General features: G+C 37.3%; 1 protein-coding gene across 7 annotated transcripts in view; it reads left to right on the forward strand.

Moving 5' to 3' along the window:
* Positions 1-14,703, forward strand: part of LOC143235657 (uncharacterized) — a 153,987-nt gene that overhangs the window by 31,000 nt on the left and 108,284 nt on the right. For 2 of the 7 annotated variants that reach the window (XM_076473906.1, XM_076474030.1), the window contains one exon: positions 10,319-10,448. The exons of 2 other annotated variants lie outside the window; for them this stretch is intronic. The gene's annotated coding sequence lies outside the window, so the exon portion shown is untranslated. Of the gene's footprint in view, positions 1-1,604; positions 2,559-10,318; positions 10,449-14,703 lie in introns of those variants that run through there. 3 more of the 7 variants (XM_076473964.1, XM_076474105.1, XM_076474119.1) reach the window with 3 other exon arrangements.

The raw sequence follows: 14,703 nt of genomic DNA on the forward strand, positions 1-14,703 counted from the left end.
TCGATTTCTTTGTTTCTTTTTTTGTGGCTGAGCACGAAGTTACACCCTGGGCTATCTGTTTTGTGCCTATCACGGGTTTCGAAACCTAGTTTTTGGTCTTAGACTTCTGCAGACTTATCACTGTGCCAATGTGGGCTACTTTGTCAGAAATCGATTATAATGTACTGGAGGTCGTTATGACAATAGAATCCTGGTGAAAAGTTGATGTGATTTCAGATGATTCGAAACTACTCGTGTGAACTGTTGTAACTCTCGAAAAGTTCAACTGTGAACTTATGCCACCTGACATCTTCAGAATAAAAATATTGGAATATATTTTATATTACATCTCATTAATACTTAGTTAATTATATACATTAGTTCACACGTTTGTTATTAGTAATTAAGCACAAAGCTACAGAATGGACGATCTGTTTTCTGCCCACCTCGGGAATCGAAACCCGGATTCTAGCGTTGTAAGTCCGCAGACATACCATTGTGCCATTATGGGAGGCTTTTCACAATGGATATGGCACAGAAGGCTCACAGTGTACTTAAAACAACAACAAAAGAGTCAGCAGTTAGTACGTTGCACAACAAAGACAAGAACGTTCAATTCTTGCTAACAACAAAATCTGGGATTCGATTGTTGTGAACAGAGAGATCGTAGATAGTTGGTATATTGCTCAGTTTCGTGTTGAAACAAACAAAACATAAAATTTATATTTTGATGGGGAAAAAAGAAAATTTTACCGAAGTGTTAAACGTTTTATCAGAACATTTGTTTTAAGAAGAAGTATCATTTATAAATAATGAATATATTATAATAACAATCAATTTTGTCTGTCATGCCCGCTTACCTTATTATCTAAACGCACATGCGCGTCAATTTAAAGGATATAAACAAAAGACAGACGTAAAAGTACTGTTGTAAATATTTTCTACAAGAAGGTACTAAAATATTTTCAAAGTTTTAAAATAAGGTCCAACTTTAGGACGTAGAATAACATTGTAAGTTTATTTACTGATGGTATTAAGTGCGATAAATTTTAACCCTAACTAAACAAAAGCAAAAATCATACACAGGTTATAGTGTTATCTCTTCATGGAATGTAAGCCATATTTAAAGAAGGTTTGGGTAAAGTTAGGCCTAAGGTTAATTAGGACTACAAATTTCGAAGTCTACGATTAGCATTATTTTGTATTGTTAGAGAAACCTTGCATATAAAGAAGCAACGTTGTAATAAAAATACTGACTTAATCACAGTTTTTTGCGAGTTTCTGCTAGTGTATATAATTATATAATTTCTGCACAAACAGTGCAATGAATTTCGTTAATGAAATGTTATTTGTGCCATTTCTTAGGCAAAATAATATTTAAATAAATTATTGTGTAAAGAACGCCAGTTACTAATGAGATGAATCACCAAATGTATCTGTTAACAATATCTAGGATATGTTGGTTTTAGAAAGTACAGATTGTTAACAAAGCTGTTTTTAAAGACCTTTAAAGAAAAAGGGAAAAACGAGTTTGCTATCACGTGACACAAACTCGCTCGCTCGTTCTCACCAATACAGGAAGCAGAGCGAATAGTGCCTGAGAGCGCGTGTTGAGCGCCTACTCTACTCGTAGCGCCACATACCGTCAGAGTGCGAAAGCGGGTTGGTTGCAGTTGAAGAAGGGCGAGGCCCAAGAAGGCACTGATCAGGTAGCTGGATACGTTAGCACAGGAAGCACTGTAAGGAGTTCCGTTGTTATAACCCACTGTCACATCGTATTACTGTCTGGAGTTACGATGTTTTAGAAAGTCAGGAGTACTTATGCTTTAAAAGATCCCCTAAGACTGCTGTCCGTAGTTACACTGTGTTATAAAGTTCCCTCTTGGACTGCTGTCAGGAGTCCAGTTATCTTAGAAAGTCACCTCACACTACTGTCTATAGTTACACTGTGTTAGAAAACTCTCACACTGTTGTAAGGAGTGCATAAGTCTTAAAGTCACTTCCATGAGACTGCTATCAGGAGTTTTGTTGTTTTGGAAAGTACCATCTCAGACATCAGACAACTGTCAGGAAATTCGTCGTGTGAATAAGTCTCCCAACAATACTGTTAGGAGTTTCGTTGTCTTAGAAGGTATAATCTTTGATCTGCCGTGAAGTAAAAGTGTACAACGAAGAGATAACTGAATTATGAATTACCTCATCTTCCTGCTAATTAGCACTTAATTTTGTACTAAGCATATTCACTGAATCCATAAGGATAGTCCATGTCGTTCTAATGGTTACTCCTAAAAGAGACAAGCTAGACCAAGTGCCCTGAAATAAAATTCCACCTAAAGTTTCGTGAATCAACTATAGTACAATATTAACGTTCGTAATCCAGAACATTCCCAGCTGTTTACCTGCGATCTGTAAACAGATTTGTGGGTTTGACGGCTGACTGTTGTGGTTCGAAAGTAAATAGCCTCAGTTTGGTTCGTTCCAACGTTTAGTCATCGGAGATTTAAACAGGGTTTCTTCAGTGAACCTTTATCTCCATCGTAAGGAAGGAGTTTTATAAACATGAAGGAAACATGCTTCAGGTAAGAATGTTGAAACATTTATTGTATGCGAAACTGAGATCGACTCAAAATAACTACAGTTAAGTGGGCCTCACAATCAAACAGGATAAATGTTAACTATAATTATATTCATATATAAATATATACTGTTAAAATAGATGCTATATATTTGCATACTATTTATATATATACATTTATTTAGTGTGAGTTTAAAGTATAAACATTCTACGTATGCGTAATTTTAAATTTATTTACGCCGTTTCCCAGTTGGTTTCTTTATACAATGTATTTGAGAAAGTAAGAACAGATAAAATACATTGCACTTATTTGCAAAAAATAAAAAAATTACTAAATCCACGACAGAATTCTATTGAAATTTTGCCTCATACATTTTCAAATACAATTTAGATCTCAAAACAGGCATTTTTTTAAAAAAACATGGTTCCTTTGAATTTCGCGTAAAGCTAATCGAGGGCTATCTGCGCTAGCCGTCCCTAATTCAACAGTGTAAGACTAGAAGGAAGGCAGCTAGTCATCACCACCCACCGCCAACTTTTGGGCTACATTTTACCTAAGAATAGTGGGATTGACCGTCACATTATAATGTCCCCACGGCTGAAAAGGCGAGCATGTTTGGTGTGACCGGGATTCGAACCCGCGACCCTCGGATTACGAGTCAAACGCCTTAACACGCTTGAACAGGCCGGGCCTAACATGGTTTCTACTGTTTAAGTATGAATAAAGGAAACAAAGAACATGTCGTAACTCGCTTTCCTTAAACCAGAATAGTGGGAACATGACAGTCATGAGGAAGTTATTATCTGAAAACCCTCTATTCATACACTATTTCATTAGAAACTTCAGAAATAATGCTTTTAGCTCTCATAAATATCGCAAGCATTATCCAAATCTGGGACACTAAAGCATATCGAGTGTAAGGAACAAAATGTTGGACATTAAGCGAGATGAAATTTTACATACGAAATATGTAACACTACTCCATTCTAAGTGTTAGTAACAATGTTGAATATTGAACCATGACAACAACAACAACACATTAAACGATGGAGAATTTCAAAGGCAAAGTAAAATACTAAAGTATTTAAAAATTCAAGAGCAGAATTCTGAACAATAAACCTTACCAGCTCTCAGAAACACAACGTGGGATTAAACCATATGAAATACGGGAAACACAATATAGATCATTACAAAATATAAAAAGTTCAGAAATACAATTTGGAAGATTAAGTCAAATAAAGACTGCAGTATATAAAAACAAACAATAAAAATTAAATTCCAAAACTGTGTTCGGACTTCGAATACGAAGGTACGCGGATATTGGTCCAGGATAGGCAAATATTCTGAAGCAAATGCGTGACTTTGTTAAATGCATCTTTCGACACGTAAGTTACAGATAACCATCACGAGTATCCAATAAATGTATGAAGCCATCGGCCTGGCATGACCAGATGGGTTAAGGCGTTCGACTCATAATCTGAGAGTCGCGGGATCGAATCCCCGTTGCACCAAACATGCTCGCCCTTTCAGCCGTGGGGGCGTTATAACGTTACGGTCAGTCCCACTATTATTTGGTAAAAGTGTAGCCCAAGAGTTGGCGGTGGGTGATGATGTTTAGCTTCCTTCCTTCCAGTCTTACACTACTAAATTAGAGACGGCTAGCGAAGGTAGCCCTAGTGTAGCTTTGCGCTAATTCAAAAACAAACAAAATGAAGCCATAATTATATGGAAGGGTTTCCTAGTAATCAGAACAGCTTATCAGCTGTCATACTGTGAATTATTCAATCAATCAGTGAAACAGAGATCTGTTTTAGTATTTTTTCTTAATACCACTGAGGTTTCCAGGAAGCTACTGAGTTAATTACGTTTTTACTCAGTATTGTTTATTTTATCTACCAGAATTTAACGTTCGTAACAGCAGTGCACCTGATGAATGTAGAAATCGATGTCCTAGTAACCTTCGTAATTGCTATATTTTACAACACCAAGTTTTGTTTTGTTTGGATAACTATTCTTCATTAATTTAGTTGATTGTTTGAAAAATATCACGCTAAAATATATATTTTTTAATTTTCTTCAGAACTTCTTTAAATATCGGTTATAATATGCCTGGAGAAGTCGCAAAATAGCTATTTTTTACATAAAATGTTTTCACATAAATATATTTTAAATCGAGGTAGAACGAATTCATTAATAATAAAGATACGGTGTTAACAGAACTAAACACAAGTTATTTTTTCTAATACGATGCTTATAGAACTAAAGACAATTGGTTCTTATGTAATTCGGTGCTTATAGAGCTGAAGACAATTGGTTCCTACGCAATTCGGTGTTTATAGAGCTGAAGACAGTTCGTTTTTATGTAATACGGTGCTTATATAGCTACAGCAAAATTGTTCCTTTGTAATATATTCCATTTAACTAGCGCTTGTTCAACAATATCCAAAACGATCAGAAGCCAGTTATCTGAATAAAACCAGTTTCCAGTCAAGGATAATCTAGTGCTTAAGGATAAACCAACAATGAATATTTTCAGTATTTTAACCAACCCCCACGCATGGCACTGCTAACCCCATAAATCCTTTGTAAAAACCTACTTGTTCCACTCTTCTATATAAACAAAACAAGTGACTTTCTTACGTTTTAGTCTTATGTATCTGAGGGCTTAAGGGCCCCTACGGAATGCCGTTGTTTTTTAATAATGTCCAGTTTTACGATCCGGATTGTAGAGGGCGTCGTCAAGGTCAAAGTCACTCACCTCCAAAGGGTGGAAACCACAGTGTTAGAGAACTTTAATGGATGAATACCTTTATTATAATATCCAACTGCTACTTTGCAAAATATGATTAAATCGTTTTGAAGTTTCACTGAAGTTCGTAATTATAAAATAGAAAGACTTGTTAAAACTAACTGAGAGTTATTTATTGTGTTACAATCGAAACAAAACCGATTTAAGAAATACCACTTAAAGGCATTGACATGTTTTTCAACTCTGTTCTGTACAAATTCGAACCTGATTCAATTTTTTTTTTAATTACTGTTATTCAGTAAAAAACACGAACATTCAGTGGCGTGAAACTGTCGGCGCCAGTTTGGCGAGTTACTGACAAATAAACATAGAGAATTTCTATTATGTGGTTGATTTAAGATTGTTTAATCATTCGGTAATTGCACCCGCAGACAAACCTCACGTAAAGTACCGTTTAAAAATGAAAAACAGGAGAGAGCTCTGGTTAACGACTTCAATGATAGTTTCTACTGCTCTGTTTTTGTTTCATTCACTGTTAGAATGGATTGTCGGTCTTGGTAAAGTTTCTAGTTTTCGCTGTTCTGTTTTTATTTTGTTCACTGGAAAATTGGATTATCTAAATTTGTAAAGTTTCCAGTTTTTACTGCTCTGTTTTTATTTAGTTTGCCCAACAGTGGCTCAGTGGTAAGCGGGCATTTTCATGACAGACAAAATTGATTGTTTTTATAATTTATTAATTATTTATAAATGATACTTCTTCTTAAAACAAATGCTATGATAAAACTTTTAACACTTCGGTAAAATTTTCTTTTTTCCCCATCAAAATATAAATTTTATGTTTTGTTTGTTTCAACACGAAACTGAGCAATATACCAACTATCTACGATCTCTCTGTTCACAACAATCGAACCCCAGATTTTGTTGTTAGCAAGAATTGAACGTTCTTGTCTTTGTTGTGCAACGTACTAACTGCTGACTCTTTTGTTGTTGTTTTAAGTACACTGTGAGCCTTCTGTACCATATCCATTGTGGAAAGCCTCCCATAGTGGCACAATGGTATATCTGCAGACTTACAACGCTAGAATCCGGGTTTCGATCCCCGAGGTGGGCAGAAAACAGATAACCCATTGTGTAGCTTTGTGCTTAATTTAAAATAACAGCATTATTTAGTTTACTGAAAGAGTGGATTGTCTGCCTTTGTAAAGTTTCTAGTTTTGCTGCTCTGTGTTTGTTTCCCCTCGGTGTGGATTCCTGTACGTGGTGAGGGGACCTCCCAGGGAAGGTTCTGTTTTTTTTCAATTTACCTCCTCTGATATCTAAACATCCACCCTCGTGTTTGTCGTGCGTGGTGACCCGTGAAGGGTAGGAGAGGATCCCAATGGTTGAGGGGTCCAACCTTAACACACCACTTTGGCCTTAAATTCCTGTAGAAAGGCGGCCTTGGGGTGGCCCCATAAGGCCAATCGGCTGGTCCACTTGGGCTAGGGTCAACCAAGTACCAGTGTTGGATGTTCTCAGCAGGTGTTGTGGACATTGTATCTGTTGCTGGTGTTTGGGTATAGTGCTCATTAAACCCTGGTGTTGTTGCAGTGTCCTTGATTGGCACTGTATTGCGTCTTTTCGTAGGGTTCCATGGTGGGTGGGGTTAGTATGGACCGTAACATTCTTTTATTATGGATCCTCCAGATAAAACTTAAATAAAATAGTGAAAATCAATCCATAGCTAAACGACCACATCTTGAAGATTCTGAGCAGCAGTCTTCAACATCTGTAACACCTGTTGTACCTCATTTTCTTATATTACATTGTCTTTCAGACAAACCTTTAGGGCAGATGTCTCCATTTTTACTCATAATAGACTAGTGGGCCTTGCTGGCTCTCCAGAGTCAGTAAAGAAGCTTTGCTCTGGTAACATATTGGTGGAAACATCCACATTTAAACACAGTGAACTCCTCTTATATTCAAAGGCGATTAAGGATATACCCATTGATGTTATGCCCCATGCTATTTTGAATTCGTCGTTATCTTAATTGCAAGGTACGGCCATACATTCCAGACCCTATCAGATGTCAGCGGTTTGGCCACTCGAAGATATCATGTCGTGGTTTCTTGACTTGTGCTTGTTGCGGTGGCAAGAACCACGATGCCTGTGAGTGTGATATGGACCCTCATTGGCTCTTATCCGTCCTACTTTCGTGGTTGAAAGAAAAGGAGGTTCAGCGTTTGAAGACGATTCAAAACATTACTTACACTAAGGCTCTAATGGTGCTGTCCACCACTTCATATCGGAGGTTTGCTGCTGCTCTTTGTTCCACTACTTCAGTGGAAGACGGATCTCTCTGTGCCTACAAAGTAATCGTTCTCAAACCATATGATAGTCTTTTGACCTCCGTGGTTAAAAAAGTTGACGAATCAACGTCAACACCCATCTCTGTCCTTAACATACATTCTAATAAATCCCAAGATTCACTTCCTTTGGTTCCAGGTACATCTTCTTCTTCCACCACAAGATACAAAACGATCATTTGTTCACGTTCTCAGTCGCTGGAATTCTCTTCCAAAGACCTGTCCAATCGACCCAAGATAGGATCCATGGAAGCTGACAGATCTCCCTCGAATAAAAAAATAAAGAAAAAAGAAGTGGTCAAAAACAGAAGGGCTCTCCATCCAATTCGTCTACACATAAATAAAAATGGCCACCTTGATACAATGGAACTGTCGAGATATACATTCTAATCTGGATGACATCAAAACAATGATTGGTTCCTACCATCCTGTATGTCTTTCCTTACATGACACATTTCTGAAACCTGCCTATACAATAATCTTTCGGCAGTTTTCTTTGTACAGAAATGACAGGCTGTGTGATGGGAGAGTACATGGAGGGGTGGCACTGTTGGTTGATCAGCATGTTCCCACCCTGTCTTTGTCACTCGACACATCCTTGGCAGCGATCCACCGTGGACCACCTGATTCGACTTGAAACATCAATCAGAGAAGCCTTTCTCAATCATCTTGTATCAATATTTTTTAACATTGAGAAGCCTTATGATACTACATGGAGGTATGGCATTTTGCGATACCTCCGTTAAAGGGTTACGTGGCCATTTGCCCATTTTATTAAAAACAATTTTATGGACAGGCTATTCCAAGTCGTGTGGGTTCGACACTTTCCTGTTCTTTCTACAGGAACTTGGGGTCCCTCAGGGCTGTGTTTTGAGTGTCACACTTTTCAGTATAAAGGTTAATGCCATCACTGAACAACTCCCTCTCACTGTTGCAAACGGGCTCCATGTCGATAACTTTCACATCTCGTGTCAGTCGTCGAACATGAGATGTATTGAATGGCAACTACAAACTGCCCTCGATCGTGTCCTGAAGTGGACCACAGGGATCGGCTTTAATTTCTCTCTCTCTAAAACAATTTGCATGCACTTTGCTGCCAACGGGTATTCACCCCGATCCTGAACTCCGTATCGGTGAAGTTTTGCTGCCTGTGGTCCCTGAGACTTAGTTCTTGGGGCTTATCTTTGACCGTAAGCTGACCTTTATACCACACTTAAAGCAGCTACGGGTCAAATGTACAAGAGCACTGAACATCCTCCGTGTTCTCTCTACTGTCAGTTGGGGAGCGGATCGATGTTCTATATTAAAGATACATCGTGCTCTTATTCGATCAAAACTCGACTATGGATCATTGGTCTATGGCTTTGCCAGACCCTCGGCCTTAAAGATACTGAACCCCATTCATCATCAGGGACTTCGGCTCTGCACTGGGGCTTTCCGCACTTTTCCAGTCCAGAGTTTCATGAACCTCCTCTACATCTCCGCCGTTTGTAACTGTCTTTACCACAGCATCCTACCTGGGGTTCTGTTTTCCTTCCTCAGTGGGCCGTGCATTTTTAGAACAGTCGATCTGTCATTGTTCCTTTTGCCTTTCATATCCAGACACAGTTGCATGAATTGGGTCTGTCCTGGGATAACATTGCTGTATCCACTGGTCAGCTCATCCCACCATGGCTTATTACAATCCTCAAATGTGACCTTTCTTTGAGTGATCTGAGAAAAGTAGATACTCCCGATTGGAAGTACTGTCTGTTATTTACTGAACATCTGTCGAACCATCCTTCCATTCCTATTTATACAGATGGTTCGAGATCAGGTGACTCTTTGGGCTCTGCCATGGTTTGTTATGATTTGGTGGTTGTGTACAGAATCCCCTCTACAGTTTCTGTGTTCACTGCTGAACTGTACACCATTTCTCTTGCTTTGGATCACACAGAAGCTAAGCAGTACTCAAACTGCACTATTTATAATGACTCAGTTAGTTCTCTACTGGCCCTGGAATCGCTTCACGTTGGTTCACACCCTGTTCTAGTCGATATTCAAAACCGGCTGGCCCATTTCTCTTTAATATCTACTTCTATCCAGTTTTTCTGGATACCAGGCCATGTTGGTATTCACGGAAACGAGCTCGTCGACATCACAGCTAAGTCTGTCTGCTCTGGCACTATCACTGCCGTGCCTGTTCCATACATGGACTATGGTCCTGTACTCAAGATTCGGCTCCGTGCCAGTTGGCAGTCGACTTTGAGTGAGCAATGTGAGAACAAGCTTTTACAAATAAAACCTTCTATTGGACGTTGGCCGTCTTGTTTCAGTAAGGATCAGAAAGAGGAAGTTGTTCTAACTAGACTACGCATTGGTCACAGTTTTGTGACTCATCGTTTTCTTTTATCTGGGACTTATGCACTACTGTGTAGTCTGTGTGACACTTAGGTCACAATGAACCACATTTAACTGTCTTGCCGTCTTTACGACTCTCAACGACGGCACCATTTTAAATACATTTTCTCCCAAGGTTTGTCCACAACGTTAGACAGTGTTGTTGGCGATGTTAACACTGTCCACCTTACAAGTGTTTCTTGTTTTTAAAGGCCATTAATCTTTTTAATGCTATTTAAGTTTTTAGTTTATAAATTAAACCATTTTCTTAATGTGTTTTCCTTTTAAGAATTGAAGTACAACTTGTTCGATTTGAAATTAGAAAACGGCCGTGACGTCAAATAACTCGAAACCAGGACTGGAAAGGCCAACTTCAGGTGTCTAACGCTGCTGTTTTTACTTACCCATTAGTCATCCTGGTGAGTTATGATAATTATTATTATGCTACAGAAAATCCTTTAAAACTTGTATGACTCTAGTTTCTATCTGACCACTGTACACCAGATATAAAAATTGTATTTAATGTTATTTATGTTTTAAATTCAAAAATTAAACTTTGTTTGTTTTACGATAATTTCCTTTTATGAATTTTAACAATTTTACTTTAATTTTAAGTTTTAGTCCGGATGTTTGGTACAGACAGCCGAGTTGCTTTACGCCATGAAACGCTAAACCGACCAAACAACTGTTTTTGTTTAATTCACTGGTAGAGTGGATCGTCTGCCTTTCTAAAGTTTCTAGTTTGTTTGTTCCAAACGACTTTCATATCATTCATTTGTCTTGTTGACAAATGTGTGTTGTTGGTTCATGACCAATGTGATATATTTACAAATTAAAAATATATAAAGTCGGTGTTATAACTGTTTGTTCAGTTCTTTTCTAGGAATATGAGAATTAGTCACGCGGATCAAGGAAGATAAAACCACTAAATTTACAGTGGGTTTTGTGAAACAAATTCAGCAAGACATTAGCTTTCATTATATATGCCACCCAATAATTTGTTTTTGTAGTACATTCAAAATAGTTTAAATGTTCCAGAAAGAAGTTTGTAGAGATGTAAACAACAACCTTAAACAAGGGCCTTATATCACTTAGATCTGCGATAGTTTTGTTGTCTGGAAATCGATACATGTTCTATAATAATTCCTTTACACTGAAGTCTAAAATGACATCCATTTATCTTCATTGAGTACATATTTGTACTCGAAATGTCATATGCACCCTTACGAAAGTGAATAACTTTAATTGAAATCGGGCTATATTTTGTTATGCTTAAATTGTTGACAGCTTTTGGCTATAGATTTCTCTAGACCAATCGCGACGTGAGAGTCTTATCAATTGTTCTATGACCCAAACATAAGAAACATAGTAATACAAAATAATTCGGTCGAAGTAAAGGTTTTTTTTTCCCGATTTCTAAAAAACAATCTTTATGTGATAGAAAAAATGAATATTATTATTTTTCGAAATCTGCGTAGTTTAATTATGGAAAATCCTTTATTAAAACCAAAAAACTTTCATGAAATTTATACTCGCAGGCCTGTGTAATATGCTCTACCATGAAGGCTGCTAAAATCCTACAAGGATAACTACAACCGAAAATAAATATTCTTAACTATGAGAAATAGGCAAACTACAAAAGGGGCTCTGCATGGCCAGGTGGTTAAGCACACGACTCGTACTCAGAGGGTTGCAGGTTCGAGTCTCCGTCACACTAAACATGCTTGTCCTTTCAGCCGTGGAGGCGTTTAATGTTACGGTTACTCTCACTGTTCGTGGGTAAAAGAGTAGCCCAAGAGTTGGCGGTTGGTGGTGATGACTAGCTGTTTTCCTTCTATTCTAACGCTGATAAATTAGATATGGCTAAAGTAGATCGCTCTTACGTATCTTTGCGTGAAATTCAAAACAAAATATACTAACCTTTTTCACTTTTATATAGTGTGAAAAGGGTCATCTTGCTAACCAGACTTTAATGGTGGTGGTGGAGTTTTTAAAAGAAACAAGCCAGATGCGACTAAAATCACGATGTGTTTTATGAATAGATTCAGTGATCTGATCCAGTTCTGACTTTAATACACTGTAGTCCTTAGGAAGTTAGTTTTATTGGACATAAGATGTTTTTGCAGTAACCAATGTATTGTGATGTTGGGTGGTGTTTGGTTTACTGGTCAATTATTGTGTCAAGCTGAGGTTCACCCTCCGTAGCCGCATTAAAAATAAAATAATATTTCGGTACACACTTTCGTGTGTGCGATATAAAAGTAGCAGTCAAATGCCACTATTGAGTAAGGTAGCCCATGAATTGGCACTGGGTGCTATTCGAAAGCTCGCATCTGTCTATTCTATTAGCTCAAAAGTAATGAAGTGCTGCTTGCTCTGTGCAAATGTCTGAACCAACCAATTAATGTTTGTTATAATATGTTTCAACTGGTAAAAACAAATACATTTCATTGCTATCATTATGTATCAAAATAGTTCTGCTTGTCTACACGTCATAGATGGTGAAATTTAATTTGGTTCAATAGATTCTGTCGTATCCTTCATGTGAGAATTGCAATTGGCTGTGTAAGTTGTGAGTACACCCTTTGCTATCTGATGTTATCTTTTGACCAAGAAGCTTTTGTCAATACGTTTTGTTACTTGTATTAATAACTTTAAGAAAACACATCTGTGTAAATGTGGTATCATTTGTAGAATGTATCATTATTTCATATTAACTGACAAGTTATTCCATGGATGTAAACTCGGAGACAGGAACTAAAAAGAAAAACCTCTCTTTGAAAGTTAATATGGATTCCAAGCTTATTTTTACATAATTCAACTTCAAAACAACTAGGTAAAATAAGCACACTAAGCACGGCATTTTCGTTAGAGACATGGTGATGTGGGCGTGTCATTTCTGGTCATTGAGGTATTATAAAGGAATTCTAGGAGGGTCAGTTGCACTTTGACCCCTTTCTTCTTCCTTGTTTATTGTTTTAATAAAGGCTCGTAGTGTTTTTTTTTTCTTTTTTTCTTTACGAGTTCTCCTTTTCAGGGCCACGTCCATGAATTTTATCCTATGACTGATATAAGTTAGATGGTGTTTGGTTTGAAATTCGCGTAAAGCTGCAAAAAGGGCTATCTGCGCTAGCCGTGTTTAATTTAGCAGTAAAATACTAAAGGGAAGATAGCTAGCAATTATTAGCTAACTCTGGGGCTACCCTATTACCAACGAATAGTGGGATTGACTGTGACATAATAATGCCCCCACGGCTAAAAGGGCGAGCATGTTTGGTGGGATGGAGATTCGAACCGGCGACCCGTAGATTGCAAGTCGACTCCCCTGCCCATACTATCAACAAGAGAAATTAAAACAGGTGTCAAACGTATGAAAATCAGTGAATATATAAAGTCAGGATGCTAAAATCACTGTGATGGTGATCAGAAATCCCAGTTCGGAAAATTTTATCGCGAATAAACAAACGAAAATAAAATGTTTTTAGATTGTTTTCATCGTTTTTCCACGCTCAATATGAACAGTATTTGTTTCAGATTACGACATTATTTACGCCAAATTATTATAATTATTATTATATGTTGAATATAACAATGAATGAAAAACGACAAAGTTTACCGGGAAAGCAATACATACTACTAAAGGGTAAGAATTACACTTAACATTCTGAACATAATACAGTTTTAGAAAGTTTAATTTGCGTTTATTTTTAAGCATAGGATAAAATATTGTGAAATGTAAATTTAGGCTTAATTTGGTTACCCTCACTTACGCGGCTTACCGATCCTTTGGGCTATATTTCTACGAATGTTTAAACAGAATGACCATATCCATTTTTGTTTGTGATTAAAAACATTGAAAAAATAAATGTGTTGTTACTACATATTTAACTTGAAATCATATGTTCTGATATTTTTATATATATTTCTTTTTTACTAAGGAATACAAATGCTTATAATCGATGTCATTGGAGTATTTCACAAACAATAACATGTTACTGACGCTTAGGCTTACAGAAGGGGACCAAAATCGAGTGGCTCAATATTTCGACTGTATTTACGCAATATCTGCCTGATTAACAGTGTATTTACTTGTATTTGTGTGAAACTCAAACATTGTAGCAATGTTGCCTGCTGTTCCTTTATTCCAGACCGAAACTCAGATAATAAACTATTTATTCTCTCTTGTTCCATTAAACACTCAATTCCCAAACACTATCGAAACCAACACTTCTTTTATCATGGTTTAACAATTTCGAGATCTGATGAGGTTAACGTACTTTCTCGTGAGAGGTCTAAGAGTTACGGACCAGTTTCATTCGTCATAATCTCATTTTATTCAAAATCTCACGAAGATTCATGCCAGCTTTAATACCTTCCTTTTGGGTAGATAACTTCCACACTGATGGGCTTTCTTCCGGTAGATAACTTCCACACTGGTGGGCTTTCTTCCGGTAGATAACTTCCACACTGATGGGCTTTCTTCCGGTAGATAATTTCCACACTGATGGGTTTTCTTCTAGTAAATAACTTCCACACTGATGGGCTTTCTTCCGGTAGATAACTTCCACACTGATGGGCTTTCTTCCGAGTATGATATCTTATGTTAATGTCAGTCGTCTCATTAAAGCGTGAGGTTCTTTCGAGAACGAAACGTTTACTGTGATTAAAAATGTT

Source organism: Tachypleus tridentatus, chromosome 1 (assembly GCF_004210375.1).
Source record: "Tachypleus tridentatus isolate NWPU-2018 chromosome 1, ASM421037v1, whole genome shotgun sequence".
Taxonomy (NCBI): domain Eukaryota; kingdom Metazoa; phylum Arthropoda; class Merostomata; order Xiphosura; family Limulidae; genus Tachypleus; species Tachypleus tridentatus.